This window comes from Kogia breviceps, chromosome X (genome assembly GCF_026419965.1).
Source record: "Kogia breviceps isolate mKogBre1 chromosome X, mKogBre1 haplotype 1, whole genome shotgun sequence".
Classification (NCBI taxonomy): Eukaryota; Metazoa; Chordata; class Mammalia; order Artiodactyla; family Physeteridae; genus Kogia; species Kogia breviceps.
Genome location: NC_081330.1, coordinates 14765985 through 14783811, shown reverse-complemented (window position 1 = coordinate 14783811; position 17827 = coordinate 14765985). Strand labels below are relative to the sequence as shown.

Genomic DNA, 17827 nt, shown 5'->3' with positions numbered 1-17827 from the left:
ATGCTGTCTAGTTTGCACAGCCGTGCCAGTGGAGGGGAAGGAGGGTCAGTGTTTCAAGGCAACCCATTCTGAACTTTGCTGAGAAAAGCAAAGGGCCTTCTACGAAGGACAAAACTTGCAGAATGGGATGTGGGAGAGCTGTAAAGATGCTGTAGATCTTCAAAGAGCATCTCCACAACCCACGGCCTTCTTCCCAGTAGTGTTAACTCTGCATTTTTACAGCGTAGCATGTATGTAGTTTTTGGCTATTTCTGGTGTATTATTTGGGGTGGGAGGGATGGGGTGGGAAAAAAGGGAGATGGGTTAGGATCATTTTTGTTAAAATTTGGGGCCTGTTGGGGGGAAATGGTGAAACAAAGGGAAGAACAACTAATGATGATTTGGTTCTGTGTCCAGAATATTTCATCCTTTCAAAACGTGTCATTGGCAACCTAAATGAGGACTGAGAGAGACTGTTGAAAAGCTGTGAATGCCTGAAACTTAGAAGCCAAGGTGTTCCCTGCCTGAGCTTAATGCTGTGCCCAACAAAGGGCTAAGCCAGTTAAGAAGTTACCAAAGGTGTCGTCTGTGGGATGGAAACTGGTTGAGGAGGAAAAGTCTTATTGGAGTGCATACACAGGGAGATCATTCTGTCTTAGAGGTGCTGATTCTTGAAATTGACAAGAAGACCCTTTCTTTTCCAATTATGAAGTTATGAATATCAGCTTCTCCACCCAAGCCACTGGCTGAAGTATTTGGAGAAGGGCAGAGGGTGGTATAGGAGGTGGGAGGGTAGGGAAAGGCAAGGACCGATGCTCTTAGGGTGGAAAACTCTTGGAGCCTCTGTTTCTTGAACTTTGAAACCATTGGTGGCGGGGTTCAGTCACTGACAGCACAAGTTCACTGAATCACTTCAGGAGTTGAAAGATTTCTGAAGCCCTGGTCTCAGGAGAAGATTAAACTTTCATACTGGGGCAGTGGTTCACTTTAAAACAAAGCGATTTTTTTTTAATCCTAAGAATTAACTACAACCCCAAATGCTGTCTTGAGTCATGAGATCCTTCAGTTCTTGACATCGTCTAGACCTGCATCTAGAACTCCATTGTAAACTCATTTTAGGCCTGTGTTAGGTTTCTGTGAAAACTTTTGTTTAACCGTTAAACTCCATACCAACACTGTCAGTTTTTGTCTTAATGAAAGTATAGATTTATTTTTAAAAAAACACAAAAAGCAAAATAGATAACAAGGACCTACTGTATAGCACAGGGACCTCCTATATTCCATATCTTGTAATGGAAAGGCATCTGAAGAAGAATAGATATATTCATATATGGATAAGGGAATCACTTTGCTGTGCACCTGAAACTAATACAACTTTGTAAATTAACTATACTTCAGTTTTAAAAATGGTTTAAAAAATAATACGAAAAAAAAAAATGAAGTGTGCAATGTGATGATTTGATATACATGTACACTGTGGAATGCTTATCAAGATAATTTAATACCCACTGTATGGAGTATCATCTATGTACAATAAACTGCATCCAGTTAAGGCCTACAACTTGACGAGTTGCGGCGGAGGCGTAAGGCCGTGTGGCGCGCAGTCCCCCACGCTCTCCTCCTGCTCCTTTCGCGGCGCATGTCCTTCCCCAGGCAACCACTGACCTGCTTTGGTGTGAGAGCTGCTTTCTAAACGTAGATTTGAAAGTTTGTGGATCTTTCTCAATCCAGAGACCAGCTATAAATCCAGAGCGCTGTTTTCTTCTCTGTATTTAAGATCAAATAATATGACAAGGGGATTCCAGGTTTGACTTCTTAGAACCTTCTCCTGGTGGCCTAAAGGCGAGTGCTTAAGATTTTGCCGGCGAGTACACCACAGTCTCTTTATTGAATAGCCTCATTACGTACTTGGATTGAAGGGAAATCAGAGCCAAGAGAGAAACAATCCTGATAACACAGAGAAGCAGTATATGTTCTTCGGAAGCAGACAGGGTGAGACGTCAAGTCCCCCAAGGACAGGGCAAATAAAGTAATTTGAATTTTGCTGCACACTTATTCATAAATTAAAAATGAAAGCATCAGAATAAACGTTTTACAGCTGTAGGTCTATACCTCCAGCTAGTGTGTGTATGTAATCATTGTTCAGGAATAACCCTATCCCTTGGGGCTTCCAAAAGATCTGAAATGGGTTTCAGAGGGATGAAAGGTGTGCCATCTTTACACACTTACGTGCAAAGCTGGCTTTTAACATGCTGAATGTTGCTTTCCCATTGATATATTCCGTTGAATGAATGATTAGGCAATTTAAGGGCTAGAGTACTGAGACGCGATTTGTTCCTTCCTCACTCACCCCCTCAAAATAATTCATGTCACGGTCCTTTTATGTCCAGCTGACTCTCCTTTCCATCGCACCCAGCGCCCATCTGCCACTGCGGATTTCTGCTGTCTCTGCTCTTCCCTGCTGTCCTTTCCCAGTTTCCTTCCTCCTCTTTTCTGTCTCCCGATGCTACTTCTCTTCCACTGCTCTGCTTTCTCACGACAAGGCTGTCTTTATAAACGTCTCCGGAGCAAGTCATCAGCAGACTAATTCCAACATGTCAGATGTCATCTTGGAGACTGTTTCTCTTACTTTTTGTTTTGTGGTCCAAGAATTTCTTCAGACTCCTTTTTGGGGGGCCATGCCGGAGGTCTGAGAGTTGTGAACGGTTGGTTTTCACATAATCAAAGTTGAATACGTTTGCAGGGCTATGTTGTGGTCAGTCTTTGAAACCATGAATCATTGCAAAGAAATGAATGATGTACATACATTACAGCGTTCCTGTGAAACTTCCCTTTACAAAGCTAACAGCAGTTAAGATGGTCTTGAGGTAAGGAGATTTATTGTTCCTCAGAATGTACTGGAAAGGTTTTTTCGGTTTGGTGGGGGTTTTTTGGTTTTTTGTTTTTTGTTTTTTTTTTTGTTTGTTTTTTGTTTTTTGTTTTGGCCACACTGCGCAGCATGCGGGATCTTAGTTCCCCGACCAGGGATCAAACCCAGGCCGTCGGCAGTGGAAGTGTTGGAGTCTTAACCACTGGAGCACCAGGGAATTCCTGGAAAGGGTTGGGGGTTTTTTTGTTTTGCTTCAGAAAACAAAAAAAAAAACTTCAACGTTTGTCAAAATCTATAGAATGCACAGCAGAAAGAATGGACCCTAATGTAAACTATTGACATTAGTTAATAATAATGTATCAGTGATGGCTCATGAACTGTAAAAACAAACAAAAAAATACAGTCATGCAGGATATTAAAGATCGAGGTAACTGGGAAGGAGGTATGTAGAAACTACTTGCTGCTCAATTGTTCTGTAAATCTAAAACTGCTTTTAAAAAATCTATTACAAATCTATTATTTTTCACTTGAGATTCAAAAGTACAATACATCAGTTGCTTTTTATTATTAATTTGTAGATACAAGCGCAGCGTGTGTTTTTAAGTACTAGTAACGTAAGAGAAGTGCCTCTTCGCGAGTGCTGTAACTTGTATCGTGGGTTCCCCGAATAGTGAACACGTGAGTTCCCGGGGGAGCTGCCCGGCGCTGTTCGCCGCTGTCTGGTTGCACAAGAGTCACTGAGCAGGTTAGCGTGAGCACCGCGTTGGGACTTTGTCTGCCACCACTGGGGCATCGCGCCATCTTTGTGGTGGAGTGGAGCCCCGGGCTTGACAGAGTCCGTGCCCCGCAACCCAGGGAGCCCTTTTCTGACCCTTGCATTTGTGGTATGTCACTAGCAACAGTGACAGTCGGTGAGCTCATGCCAACTCTTGCAGCCAGTATCCAGGTCAGAGTTTGATTGCTCTCGGCCACAGGCTGTTGCTTGGCTTGTAGCAGCATATGGACCTGAGACCAGAACCTCTGGGCAATTCCTCGGCGTGGCCAGTGTGACCGTAAAGCCATGTGAAAAGATGAGGTCTTTTAAGGTCTTGTTGCCAGTGGTTTCTATATACTGGAACTGGGTGATTCTTCCTTTTTGACCTGGGTGATTCTTAATGAGCGACTACAAGTACGTGTTGCTTCCTTGAGTTGGCTATGGAAACAGAACAGTCTCTGTAGGCGTTAGTAGGCGTGTGGGGGGGGTCAGGCCTGAGAAGGACATTAAGGCTGAGGGAGACAAGCAGACATTGGGATGGTGTTAAAGTCACTGGAAGAGGAAAAATTGAGAAAGCATCAAGAATTGGAATATAAATGATGGCAGTCACTCAAGGACTCAAGGAATGGATGTCCTGGGGGTTTGGTTGTTCACGGAATGCGTCCATCAGGTCTGTGATTAGACCCAGGGTCAAGAACTTCATACAGTTAGCTGCGAAAATACTCATGAAGGGGGGAGTTGGTCATAGAGGTCACCTATTTAACTTATTAAATTGTATTGTATATCGGACGAAAATTTTTGATGTATGGATCTGTTACGTATGCTCATCGTTATACCTGTTATTAGAGAAGCTTTCACGTATTATTTTTTTTTCTTGATTCGCTGCTTGACTGGTCGACTGTACATGTGGTCCCACCTCTGTTGGAAGCAGCAGATTTTAACGGGGGGAAGGGGAAAGGGGGGACAGAGAGAACCTCTCCCTTGAGTCACAGTCCATGATGGAGGCGGGGGATTCCAGTTTGGCTGCCAAGATCACGGGTTACTCTGGGCTGGTGGTGAGGCAAACGGTGGCACAGCCGCTGCATTCCTTGTGGTCACCTTCACGATTGACACCAGGCCCTGTGAGCTGCCACGATCGTACAGCAGTTCCTGTCCATTGTAGAGGCGGCAGAACTAACCAAAGCATCCTGTCTTTGCCCCACAGCTGGAGACAGGCCCGGTCTGTCCGGAGGCCTGCCCCAGTCATGCTCCTCCCAGCCAGGCTGCTGGAAGTAGCTAGAAGGCCTGCGGAGGTGCAGTGGCGTTGGCGGGCAGGGCGGGTATGTCTCGACGCCCTCTTGCCCCCTGTTGCTCACCCAGTCGCCGCTCGCCGCCCTTTGGCTGCTCGTCATCTCCCTTCCCCATCTATCTCCTGTTTACCCTGGGTTCAGTTACTTGTGCATTTTCTGTTAAGGAACAAGGAAGCAGGACCTCAGCACCAAAGCCCAGACTTCCCCCACTGCCGGGCTGTTACAGCCGCGTGGGCCTGTTGGGTGTCAGGTGGAACTTGGGGTACTTGTAAAAGTTTCTAACATATGACGTGAAAGTTGATTTGTGTCACCTTATAAACTTATCGTTCCTTCCACTTTTAAGACCCTGTAATCTGGGCTTCCCTGGTGGCGCAGTGGTTGAGAGTCTGCCTGCCGATGCGGGGGACGCGGGTTCGTGTCCCGGTCCGGGAAGATCCCACGTGCCGCGGAGCGGCTGGGCCCGTGAGCCGTGGCCGCTGGGCCTGCGCGTCCGGAGCCTGTGCCCCGCAATGGGAGAGGCCACAGCAGTGAGAGGCCCGCGTACCGCCAAAAAAAAAAAAAAAAAAAAAGACCCTGTAATTTTCCTTTATGTGTGTGTTATTGTCCCTATAGCAGGCACTGGCTGCGGGCATGCCGATGTGAAGGATTTTTTTCTGTGGCTCACTGGTTGGAGCAGGGCTGCCCAGTGGGCAGCGTGCAAGGAAACAGTTCATAGGGTACCAAGGGCAGCTTCTAGAGTACGAGTCCGAACACTTCGTCAGATGAAATCAGCAAACGTTTATTGACTGCTGCCTCTATGTGCTGGATGCTGTGGGAAACGTTGAAAGCAAAAAGGATCTCTTCAAGGGAGGAACACCCATTCTCGTTGGAGAAGCTGTTAGAGACGCATTGAGGATGTGGTGGAAAGAGTACTGAACTGAGAGGGAGGAGGAGGAGGGAGTCTGCCAATAACCATCTGATCCCTTGGGCGGAGTACTTCCCCTTAGTACTTAGTTTATAAAAAGGGAATCGGACTGGATAATCCCTCAGACTTTCTATAGATTGGCTCACAAACAAATGGCTTCAAAAGGTGAACAACAGTACCAGACAGTAATAGGATTCCAGAAGACGGTACGGTCTCTTTTGCCAAATGAAGCATGCATATGATAGTCACTATTATGTGTAAATGATACATATATGTATACTGTATCATTATGCTAATTATGACTATAGACCAGTATTTCTCAAAGTAGGGTCCTTGGACCAGCAGCATCGGCATTACCTGGGAGCTCGTTAGCAACGCACTTTCAGGGGCCCCATCCCAGACCTACTGAATCAGAAGCACTGGGAATGCAGCTCAACACTTTGTGTTTTAATAATCCCCGCCCCCTCCCGGAAGTGGTCGCGCCCACTGAACTTTCGAGTGTGGGCTCTAGGAATTCGGGGCGGCGGTTCTCAGACTCGGCTGCACATTAGATCCCTCCGGGGGAACACGGGGCGGGGGGCACTGAGACGTTACTGGTTGCTCTGGCTCCTCAGGTGCAGCCAATTTGAGACTCAGCGGCGTGGGGACGGTGGCGCGCGCCCGAGCGCCTGTCACTCAGTAGGGGTGACAGGGCTCAGAGGCACAGAGTCAGCCAGAGCCAGAGCTGAGTGTGGGAGGAGGGGAAAAGCGGGTTTGAGTATGACTGCAAGGCCTTGAATTGCATGCTACAAATTTGGCCTTTAGATTACAATGGAGGAAAGCTGGGGGGAAAGGGAGTGATCCGTTCAAGGTGGTACATTTGAAAGGTTATTCTGGCACTTCCGTGAAGACGGGAGTGCGTCCATAGTCAGGAAGTCTGCTGAAGTAGTCTAGGTGTGAAGTAATCATGAACCAAATTAGGAATGTAGAAATGTGTTTATAAGGAAGAAAAAGGATGAAAACTCTCTTGCAGGACAGATGGCTAGGATTTGGTGATAGCTGTGGGGTGAAGGCAGGGTTAGAATGAGTCTTTGGCTCAAGAGTTCCTCTCTTCTGGGACAGCCAGTGCTCTCCAGATGCAGCTATCAGAATCGTCACGTTTAATGCATCTGTACTTATCCTTTGTCCCTCATTGCTTTGAGTTTGAAGTTCTAATTTGGGGGGTGGGTATTCCCCCAGTGACTTATAGAAAGACACAAATTGTAGTCGTCCAGAAAGCTACCCGTGGTCATCGGGGCGGGGGGAAAAAATCCTGTTTCTCTTGATGAAAGAATGCTCGGAGTTGTGGGAAAGTTGTAAACTTGGCAATGACTAATTCAAGCCTATCAGTCAATTAAGTGAATTTTTATTTTATCATTTGTTTTATTTGGGAGCTGTTTTAATAGTCACTGAAAGAACATCAATCTCCATATTTTTAAAACAAAACAAAAATACCATCGAACATTAGGGCAAAGGGCAAGAATTTCGAGGTTTTACCTTTTGACTTTAGCAAATATTTGCTGCTCCATTTTTCTTGCTGGATTTCACCATTTAACTTGTTTTTGGTTTGGGGTTTTTGGGGTTTTTTTTTTTTTTTTTTGCATTGTTCCTACTTGTTCCTCATGCCTGATAATTTTAGTTCTCTTTACTCTGTTATTGATGGCTTTTTTATTCCTAAGTATTCTTTTTTTTTTTTTTTTTTTTTTTTTTTTTTGCGGTTACGCGGGCCTCTCACTGCCGTGGCCTCTCCTGTTGCGGAGCACAGGCTCCGGACGCGCAGGCTCAGTGGCCACGGCTCACGGGCCCAGCCGCTCCGCGGCACGTGGGATCTTCCCGGACCGGGGCGCGAACCCGCGTCCCCTGAATCGGCAGGCGGACTCTCAACCACGGAGCCACCAGGGAAGCCCCCTAAGTATTCTTAATGTTTTGTTTTGTTTTGTTTTTCTCCTTTTCTTTAGTCTTAATAAAGCTCATTAGGCAGCAGTTAATGTAAAGACATATGAGACAATCCGTATAGTCTGGGTTGTTTTTTTAACCTTTTGGCCCCTTCACCCATTTCCCCACCCCCTGCCTCTGGCAACTGCCAATCTGTTCCCTGTACCGATGAGCTTGTTTTTTTTTTTGTTTTTTAATTTTTAGATGCTGTGTATAAGAGAGATCATGCAGTATTCGTCTTTCTCTGACTAATTTCACTTAACATAATGCCCCGGAGGTCCATCCATGTTGTTGCAAATGGCAGGATTTCCTTCTTTTTATGTCTGAGTAGCATTCCATTGTGTATACATGTACTGCATCTTCTTTAGCCATTCATCCATTGATAGGAACGTGGGTTGTTCCATATCGTGGCTATTGTAACTAGTGCTGCAGTGAACACGGGGGTGCAGATATCTTTTTGAGTTCGTTTCTTTGGATAAATACCCAGAAACAGAATTGCTGGATTATATGGTAGTTCTATTTTTAATTTTCAGAGGAACCTCCATACTGTTCTCCCTAGAGACTGCACCAATTCACATTCCCACCAACAGTGCAAGAGGGTTCCTTTTTCTCTGCATCCTTGCCAACACTTGTTATTTGTGGTGTTTTGATAATAGCCATTCCGACAGGTAGGAGATGGTGTCTCATTGTGGTTTTGACTTGCATTTCCCTGACGATTAGGGATGTTGAGCGTCTTCTCATGTACCTGTTGGCCATGTGCTTGTGTTCTTTGCGAAAATGTCTATTCAGCTCCACTGCCCATTTTTTTTAATTGGATTGTTTATTTTGCCATTGAGTTGTATGAGATCTTTGTATATTTTGGATACTAGTTCCTTATACTAGTTCCTTATCATGATTTGCAAATATTTTCCTCCCATTCCGTAGGTTGCCTTTTCATTTTGTTGATCATTTCCTTTGCTGTGCAGAAGCTTTTTAAATTTATGTAGTCCCACTTGATTATTTTTGTGTTTGTAGCAAAAGTATTCTTGATGTTTTAGTGTGCCAGTTAAAAAGGAGCGCATGTATTTTTATTTCTTATCCCCCCTTTGTGACCACAAATTCTTTACGTTTGCATCCAGAAATGGCCCATCGAAATTGCTCCTTAGAGCTTATTTGGGGCCCGGTGGGCACACTGCATACCTTTCGTCCTTTTGTTAGTTTACAGGTTGTGCCATATCTGGAAGGAAAGACCTTTTATTACTAGTTGCAAACCTGTAACAGCAAATTTGATATTTTAAAGTGTTCCATATATTCCAGTGCAATTTTTTTTTCTCTTTTTTTTTTGTTTTTTTGCGGTACGTGGGCCTCTCACTGTTGTGGCCTCTCCCGTTGCGGAGCACAGGCTCTGGACGCGCAGGCTCAGTGGCCATGGCTCACGGGCCCAGCCGCTCCGCGGCACGTGGGATCTTCCCGGACTGGGGCACGAACCCGCGTCCCCTGCATCGGCAGGCGGACTCCCAACCACTGCGCCACCAGGGAAGCGCAGTGCAAAATTTTTAAATGGTCACCACTCTAACTTTGGAAAAGTTGTGCCCTTTTTAGTTTTCTGAAGGAACTATAAAAATCTAAGGATGAATCTAGAAGGATCACCACTTGAAATGTGTAGTATATCTAGTAGATACCTTTTTAAAATGTAACCTCTCTTTTCCCAGACTGAGTAAAGCTAAAACCTCTCTCTTTCCAAATTTTGAAGAATATTATATCATATAAAATAATAAATGTAGAAACTTGTGTGGAATAAATGATCTTCCAGACATAGTATAGAGTATATTATACTCAGTCTAAGGACACAAAATTAGATTTTATTATATTTCTATAACATAATATCCTCTTGGATTTTGTTTATTAAGTTAATGTGCTGGTAAAGACGCGATGATGTTGCAGATCCTGATTATGTTGAAATTATTAAAATGAGGCATCTTTTATCTGAACCATTTATTTATACCAATCAATTATTTTGCCGGATAAGAGCCACTTTATCAGCTCTTCTGCTAAAGAAAAGAAGCCAGTGGCCATCTCGTTTGTATTTCTTATTGTGTGTTATGGTAACACTTCAAATGTGTGTGTGGATGGTGCAGATGCCGATGTCTCTAACGACCATAGCAGCGTAAGCACCATCACAACTGTACCTAATTAAGAAGGTATTTGGGGTTCACTGCTCTTTGGTTTCTTAGGTAGGAGAGAATATTCTGAAGGACATGATTAAGGAATGGTTACCATGACAATCGCATTCAAAGAGTTAGAGGAGACAGTGAATCTGTGGGGCTCATCCATTTTGATTGATTCAACTGGTCTTTTAGATTCATTCAAACAGCTGCTGTCTCTGGATTTTATTTTCCACGTAATTCACCCAAGTGATTGGTGATTTGGAGATCATTTAAGCTTGGCTGTCCATAGTGGTAGGATTGACAGTGTCTGTGACCAAAATACCATTGTTAAACCTGAAGGAGAATGATTGTGTATGTTAAATGTCACTAGAACATAGCTTCTGGCTTCTGGAATAACATAAATGGTTTGTCTAATTTCACTTATTAATTCTGTCAGGGTGGGGTGAGATTAACGTGATTTATTTTAAAGCATGACTGACCCCAAAGTGTTTGGGTTTTATTTTGGATTACTTTGCTGTCATCACATTTTACCCAGTGTGTTTGGCTGCTGTTCTGTTTTTACTCTTTGACTTGCGCAATATCATCAACACAATTTGTTATGTCTGGTCAGAGCCACAGTTACACGCTGCAGATTGAACAGTGTACACAACTCTACGGCCCTGAGTGCCTTTATCCCCAACTGAATGTTAAGCGGGACACAGTACAGTGAACTGGACAGAGAAATGCTGTTCAAAAGCTTGCTGTACGTTTTTATCTTTCTTTGTGGGCTCGTTCTTGATGGTGAAACTATGAACTGTGCAGCTCAAGACTCCTCTGGCAGGGGCCCAAGTTGGACCCCCGTGCGAGAGCGCTGCCTGCTCGGCCTTTGGGCCTTTCTCTCTCCTGCCCTCTGGAGGGCATCAGGGCATATGACGTCCAAGGACTTCCTCTGCGAGGGACAGCCGGCATCTTGGTGCGGTTACTAGATGCCAAGTTCTCTGGCCTCCCCTGGCCCCATCAAAGCCTGAATTTGCAGAGGTAGGGAGCAGACAGAGAGAAGGCAGGGAAGGTACTGGCAGGGTTGGGGTCTCAGGGAGGAAGCTATTCTGGTTCTTTAGAGAACGGGATTCCTTCAAGTAGAGCCCAGCATGTATCAAACCCATCTCTAGGAAAAATTGGTTCTGGAAGGGTGAGTAAAATGGACTAGTGTAATAAGGCTAAGGTGTGATGGATTCAGGTTCAAAGTTGAAGTTGGGTTCGATCTAAGTAGGGGGTATATTCGGGGCCAGGTATCTGAGGCAGCGTATTAAATGGTTATCCAATTTTGATAACCTTTTCACTCTGCGCCTGCTTTGATAGTAGTGATAATTATATATCTGGTACTCAGTGAGTACCTCGTATGCGTGAGGCCTTGTTAAGTGCTTTATACGCACTGCCCTGTTGCCACCTTGCAGCCTCTCTGTGAGGTCAGCTAACATGAGGTTCCCAGAGGTTGTACAGTTAATATGAGGCGGGGCCAGTACGTGAACCCAGGCAGTCTGACTCTGGCGCTCTTTCTACGAACAGCTGCGCCATGCTGCATTCTCCCCGCAGCTGCATGAAAGGGTGTGGCACCTTCTAGAAACTGAGTTCTGTGTGAGTGGGGTGTGGGTGGTGGGAGAAGAGACTGAGCCAAACCTTTTGTGTGTACATACCATGCTAAGTCCTGGGAGACAGAAGAGAGATCAGGGATTTCTGTCCCTGTCACCAAGAAACTTAAAGTCTTGTTAGACAAATGAGGTGTAATATAAAACCAATGATGCATTATTCATATGATGGAATAAGAAAATATGACCTCTACTTAAGTATAGGTGGGAAGGGGACCAGAAGGTGTTCTGTTGGAGTCAGTCACTTTCAGGCATTTGCTTTTGAAAGTTAGCTCTTCGTCGCTGGCACAAGTTTGCCTTCCTCTGGGCTTCTTTCCTTTAGCAGAAGAGCTGATAAAGTGGCTCTTATCTGGCAAAAGAATTAATTGGTATAAATAAATGGTTCAGATAAAAGATGCCTCATTTTAATAATTTCAACATAATCAGGATCTGCAACATCATCGCATCTTTACCAGCACATTAACTTAATAAACAAAATCCAAGAGGATATTATGTTATAGAAATATAATAAAATCTAATTTTGTGTCCTTAGACTGAGTATAATATACTCTATACTGTGTCTGGAAGATCATTCATTCCACACAAGTTTCTACATTTATTATTTTATATGATATAATATTCTTCAAAATTTGGAAAGAGAAAGGTTTTAGCTTTACTCAGTCTGGGAAAAGAGAGGTTACATTTTTAAAAGGTATCTATCTACTAGATATACTACACATTTCAAGTGGTGATCCTTCTAGATTCATCCATTTCAAGTTTGGAAGAGTTGTCTTCAACTGTGACAGTTGTCATTAAGGTCTCTAAACAGATGAACCCATTAGCCTATTGAACTAACTGGACCAGGTACTTCTTATTTTCCCATTCATTAACAGTAAAAAAAAAAAAAAAAAAAAAATCTCTCACCACTGCTTGTTCGATGATCGGCCTGGAACCGGTCGGTTGGGGTGCGGGGGGGGCAGTTATGAGCCTGGTTATAATCCTTGGTTTATGTTTGCCTTATTTCACTGGATGGATGCTTCTTGAGCGCCTCCTGTGTGCCAGGCACCGTTCTGGGTGTAGGAATAGAGCAGGTGAACAGAGGAGACGGGGCTGGGGGGGGGGTCCCTCCTCTCTGGGAGATGTCTTTTCCTCAGATTTCATTTGCTCGTGTACATTTTACAGTTCCTATAAAAGTGCCTTTGGTGTGAGTTTCCGGATTTCACACGTTGGGGCTGATGCAGTGATCACACCGCCGTTCTCCTTAGCCCCGGCCAGTCCTTTCTGAATGATGGGGGGCTGCTAAAGTGGTGATGCCAGCGTGCCCGTGGTGACGCCTCACGGATGCGGAGAGGGCAGCGTGTCAGGGTGTACCGTCTTTGTGTCGTGATGCGAAAAGCACGGGGCACACCTGTTTCCTAGGCACGCCCACCAGCCTGCGTCCTAATCCTGTTGTTGATTGGCGATAACTTCAGCGGTCGCAAGGCACCTCATCTCCATGGCAACACCTCTAAATATTCCTCTGGTGACTTGTGCTCTACATTCTGTCTGGATCTGAGCCCTCCTGTGGCAAAATATTCTAGAGCTGTTAAAAGAGGGGGAAAAAAAAGGCTCAACTAATAAATCTATTCTAAACGACTGAGTCATTTGTTTTGATTACCCGGGTGATTTGCCAAATGTTAATTTAAAACTGAAATAGGCCATGAGCTCACTCCGCTAACAATGCTGAGTGTTTGAGCTAATACAGCTTGATAATGAGGGGGCCAGATCCACTGCCGGTGCGAATGTTATATGATAAACAGACATTTGGGGAAATATGCAGAACATCTTGGCACTTTTCCTTTAGCTCTAAGGGTTGTAAATACAAAGTAGAACGTGTTACCGTGAGCCATTTCAAAGGAAGTTGATTTCTGTTTTTGTTTTTTTAGCAACTTCTAACTTTTCTTCTGCAAAGGTAACTTGACCTCTTGCTCCTCGTTGTTTCCTAACGTAGGTACGTCGGAGGTCGTTGTCGGCTGCGCCCGCCCTCCCTGAATACATCCCGTTCTGCACACATCCAGCGTGAGGTAAGTTTTCCGAACCGCCACACGTGCATCACACCGACCTCCACCTCCTGATGTGTGGTGCTGGGCCCAGCGTTGTACAAAGATCTCTGTCTGTACCGCAGACTTTAAGGGGGTTTGTTTTCATTGAGCTGAGCGGCATCCCCGCTTACCCTAGATACTGGGTCTCTGGGGAATGCCTTTTCAAGGGCAAACACATCTCGTTTGCTTTTCATCCGGGGGCATGGCAAGTGAATGTGGCAAGCACAGCCGAATGGCTAGACGTCTGCTTGAGGGTATAGATCTGCTCGTGTTGCCGCGTGAACGGTAGGGAGCAGGAAAGCTGCATGGAGCAGAGCCTGGGCCGGAGCCCGGCAAGGCCGGGCCGCCCGCTCAGCTGTCAGGACCCTTACGCCCGGGGTGAGCCGAGCCGGGGCGTGGAGCTGCCGCTGCGGTATCTGGTGATTTGGAGCGTTTCCATGGAGCCACAGTAACGTGGGCCGCCACATCTTTTTCTCGCTAGGACTAAAGTTCTAAGCGCGGCTGCGTGGGTGTGCTGGGCCTTCCATCTAACATGCCCTGGTTAGGCGTCCTCCGTCCTCTTCCTTTTCGCCTCGGAGGCTTCTGGACGCTCTGTGATGATGCCGCCTCACTCATTTCTCTCTCTTGAGAGATGGGGGACGTTCACCTTTGGATGTGGAAAGGGAGGGAGTCTGCAAGACGGTTCCTCCAGGCACAGGGTCTTTCTGCTTTTCTGGGCCCCAGTCTCCTTGCGTTTATAAGAGAGGTGGTGACATTTGCTGCACCGGACGCTCAGGCTTTCCACTTGCATCCGTTCCCCTCCACCCCGCCGCGTGCCACGCTCAGCCCCACATTCAATGTAGGGCCTTTTATTTCAGTTAGGGTTGGTGCTTCCTAGGTGGTGAGGGTTGCCTTTCTTACATCTGCTTGATGCAGGATTCTCCAGAGATTTTAAAATACATATGCAACTATATTATGTTAAACCTCAAAGACGACTCTAAAACATAGACCCTAAAGAGTGAAAAAGTAGGACAGCTTTTTAGAAGTGTTTAATCTGAATTTGATCAATTTCATCCATTATGATGGTAGCTGGCAGTCGTTCCCAGGGCCTGGGGCTTTAAACTGGCCCTGTGACAAAAAGCTTCGGCAGTTTCTCTCAGCTGTCAGCCTCAGTCAACTCTTCCATCTTCAGATTTAAGCCCTGGCATTACTATCATCCACAGCCTTTACCTAAAAGGGTTGTTTGCAAACTTTTTTAAAGTGATGAAAGCCTGTCTTCAAATAAAAACATGAGGTCTAAAACCCCAGTAGAGAACACCCAACCAGAACTGCCTGGGCTCAAGTAGGAGGCTGCGACTCTTCTCCTCCAAGGAGCCCTAGGGCAGCTGAAAAGCAGTGCCCTGTTTAAGGAGCAGAGGTTTTCACGCTGTGCCCTTTCACAGCTCTTACTTTTAATTTTCCACAGCAAGAGAGACGAGATGGTTTAAGGGACATACACAGATGAGTTAAAAACATCCTCCCATCAACTGAGTTGGAAGTGCTGGCCACGTGAAGCTTGGCCGTTCACATGCATTGTTTGCCCTTAGTGATTCCACAGCAGTCTGCAGCCTCGACGAACTCCTGTCAGTAAGAAAACTTTAATACAAACTACGTGTACAAGACTGTGTTCTTAAAATGGAACATTTTAATTTGAAGTCCTTTGAACACACGTTTGAAGTGGTTTTGTGATGTTAAGAATACCCCAGTGACATCTGTAATTTGACCAAAACTTAGCATCTTTGGGTTTTCTTTTAGAGCAGTGAGTTTCTCAAGTGAGTTAACGAAATAGAATCCATTAAGTTGTGTTTCACCCTGACAGAAATCTCTGGGATTGATGTAAAACAGTTCTGCAGTCACGATGCAGTGACCTTTTGCAAAACACAAAGAATGTGATACATTTTCGTCGGATGGTCTTCAAGTATAGGACATCCCTAGATTACTTTTCCTTTTGCGGAAGAGGAGACTGAAAATCGATTTGCCTTTTTAAATTAAATTGCCCAGTGTTGAGTAGACCAGTATGGGTTCAGGGGTACAAACCAAAGTCCCTGTCTCTACTCTGCTCCTTGATCCTGTGAATTATGCCGTCTCCGTATAAGCGTGTGCAAACAGTAAAGGACACCTTAATTCCTGGGGATGCAGCTGTGCCGGGGACCCAAATGCCCCCAAAATGAAAACCAATGTAAACTGTATATTTCACATGCTAGTTTTTTGAAGTTTATTTGGAAAAATTGGACAGTTTAGGAAAATGGACTCTGCGGTTTCCACATGAGGATATATTTTTTTAATGGTAATGTGTCCCGTTTTATGTTCAGTACAGCATTTATCACAGGTAAACTTGATAATTCAGGGACTTGAAATTGTTCCATTTGGCTGCCCTTTAGGTATGGGATTACTTGGAACAAAAACTGGAACACAACATAATTCTTAATGCATACTTGAGCTGGGGACACTACGTATTTGTTTTTGTAGTAGAGACGATATTGTTAATGAGACATTTATTTCACATCTAGGAAGTATCTGTATCATTGACATGCGGTCACTTTCATGATTGATTTGGCAGTTTTTAATATTCACAAAGCAAAATTTTTAAAAGCAGTAGTCGTAGTTATTTGATTTGTACCATTGATCTTTTTATTTTAACTTGGTTGACTTTTTTTTAACATCTTTATCGGAGTATAATTGCTTTACAATGTTGTGTTAGTTGCTGCTGCATAACAAAGTGAATCAGCTGTACGTATACATATGTCCCCATATCCCCTCCCTCTTGCGTCTCCCTCCCACCCTCCCTATCCCACCCCTCTAGGTGGTCACAGAGCACCGAGCTGATCTCCCTGTGCCATGCGGCTGCTTCCCACTAGCTGTCTATTTGACATTTGGTTGTGTGTATATGTCAGTGCCATGTACCATTGATCTTGACGTGACCTCTCTTCTTGGTGCACAGATGGGTCACACAGGCTTAAAGAGTTCGGAAATCGTCCATCTGGAGCCAAGGTCTGAAACTGGTGGGCTGGATCTGGCACACAGAGGGGTTCCTTTAAAATTTTAAGTGAATTGCCAAGCATTTAGAAGTTGAGAGATTTCACATTTTTTTAAAAATGCAGCTTTTCATCTTCTCTTGAGATATCAGATCTGGCAGCAGGGAGCCTGCATTCCTGTTGGGCAACGCTGGGCTGGAGCCAGTAGCCGCTGGATCTGTAGATGGAGCATGAACTCGGAAACTTGCCACGGTCGCCAGCGCCGTGTTATCTCCTTGACACTAAGGACAAGGGTCAGGTGCCATTATCTGAATGTCTTACTCATTTGTAAGACCTGCTTGGCTCTCACGTGCATGCGACTTTTCAGTCCCGGGTCTGGGTGAAATTGCGACTACAAAGTTAGAGCCATCCTTCCTCTCAAAACCTCAGCGTGTGAATGTTCAGGTGCATGATGTGCTGGGCGATGTCCATTCGAAGGGGGTACCTTAAAAGGGTTGAGGGTAGGGGCTTCCCTGGTGGCGCAGTGGTTGAGGGCCCGCCTGCCAATGCAGGGGATGCGGGTTCGTGCCCCGGTCCGGGAAGATCCCACGTGCCGCGCAGCGGCTGGGCCCGTGAGCCGTGGCCGCTGAGCCTGCGCGTCCGGAGCCTGTGCTCCGCAATGGGAGAGGCCACAACGGTGAGAGGCCCGCGTACCGCAAAAAAAAAAAAAAAAAAAAAGAGTTGAGGGTAGACATCTGAGGGGAGGGATGCCTTCTGATGGTGCCTGATTCCGAGCAGGTCTGTGTCGGTGCTTTTCAGCCCTTAACATGTAGATTCTGGTGCAGCAGGTCTGCGGTCAGGCCTGAGGTTCTGCAGTTCCGACCAGCAGCTGCTCATACCACGGCTACTCTGAGGACTCGCCTCTTTGAGTGGCGAAGGGGACTCTACCCTAAAGCAGTCCTAAGAAAGAGCAGTCATGCAGTGGCGGTTCTAAATATCTCGTCCTTTGGCCTGAGAAAGAGAAGGAGGTCTTAACCAGGCTCTTTGGGGTTGAATCTTCATTAACAAACCCGGGTTCACTTCTGGTTGCAGCAGGATACATTTTTTTGTAATTAATCGTTTTTCATACAACATAGCCTGTGTAAAAGAGAAGTCCAACTTTTATTTTAAATCTTGTTTTAACTTAAGTGCTTCTGATTAAAAAGCTAGATATGTTAAAGGTCAAGAATCATGAAGTAGGAATTAGAGCTTTAAATTGTATAATGAATTATAGGG

At 45.2% G+C, this 17827-nt stretch overlaps 1 protein-coding gene across 5 annotated transcripts in view; it reads left to right on the top strand.

Annotated features, from left to right (window-relative positions):
- The window catches only part of FHL1 (four and a half LIM domains 1), a 61946-nt gene that overhangs the window by 10918 nt on the left and 33201 nt on the right, over positions 1-17827 (top strand). For 4 of the 5 annotated variants that reach the window (XM_067023371.1, XM_067023368.1, XM_067023369.1 and 1 more), the window contains exon 2: positions 13490-13562. The gene's annotated coding sequence lies outside the window, so the exon portion shown is untranslated. Of the gene's footprint in view, positions 1-2384; positions 2847-13489; positions 13563-17827 lie in introns of those variants that run through there. The other variant, XM_067023373.1, reaches the window with a different exon arrangement.